Consider the following 1288-nt stretch of genomic DNA (forward strand, 5'->3'; position numbering starts at 1 on the left):
TTTTGTCAAATCTCCACATTTTGAGTCCCTCTGAAACCGAAAAACAGGTTTTTACGAATTTGTCTGTCTGTATGTTTGTATGTATGTCTGTCTGTCTGTGAACACAATAACTCTCGAAAAAATTAATCTATCATATTGCCCTTTGGCACACTTGTTTAGTGTCCTAAACTTAAGGTCAAGTTCGTTAGCCAGCCATTTTGAATAAAAATTCAAAAAATGGGCACATTTTGAATATTTTTTAGAACCACTTTTTCAAAACTTCCGAAATTCTCTGTATTCTTATTTATAGTATTCAAAAAGTTTAACAATGTATTCTAATGACTTCTTTTAAAAAATCAAAAATTACTAGAGTTAGAGCATTTTCAAAATCCAAAAAAACAAATTAAAATGAACATTTTCAGCCAAACAACGCATGATACGAAAAAAAGTCAGGAAAAGAAAAACTTTGCTTTTTGAAAGCCCTACAAGAATATGATAACAACTTTTTTTAATTTCATCGAAAAGTTTAACGTTCCAAATTTGACCGTACCAAAAAAAAAAAATAAAAAATCCATAAATTTCATTTTTTGGTCAAACTATGCAAGGTACGAAAAAAATTAAAACGCTCAAATTTCACGCACTGGAAAAAACTACAAATTCCTAATGAATCACTCTTCGACACAAGTTACGAGAAAAATGAAGCAAAACTTGTTCATCTAAAAAAGAGCTATAATTTTTGATAGGACACGTAGTTTTTGCTTCAGTCGTAAAAAATAACATTCAAAATAAAAATGTTAAATTTTGTTGAAAAAAAAACGACACAAGGTATACACTACAATTAACAGACAAAAGTTGTCGCCTAAAAAGATCTATAAATTTATTATTAATCATTTTTTGATAGGACGTGTAGATTTTTTTCGTAAATAATAAGATTAAAAATAAAAGAATTAAATTTTTGGAAAAAGCACAGAAAAGACGAAAGAGGACATAGGCTCCTATATAGGACGCTCCCGAGTAAAAATGCTTCAACTTCAGTTCGACTTGGTTTTGTCTTGAGTTCGTCTCCAAGAAATCGATGTCTGGCTGCGTCAAATTGACAAATGAAAAAATTGTAATTATTAAATTAGTTATTTTTAATTAAAAAATTCAGAATCTGTGGATCTGAACGAGTATAACCCTTAAACATTCTCTTGAAAAAAATAAAAATTGTAACTTTCTAGAAGGATCTCTTAAGCCGTTAGAAATACGTAAAAACAAACAACTTTTTCGATATCATCGTTAAACAAGTATAATACAAATAAATATCAGT

The sequence above is a fragment of the Belonocnema kinseyi genome, chromosome 6 (genome assembly GCF_010883055.1).
Source record: "Belonocnema kinseyi isolate 2016_QV_RU_SX_M_011 chromosome 6, B_treatae_v1, whole genome shotgun sequence".
NCBI classification, from domain to species: domain Eukaryota; kingdom Metazoa; phylum Arthropoda; class Insecta; order Hymenoptera; family Cynipidae; genus Belonocnema; species Belonocnema kinseyi.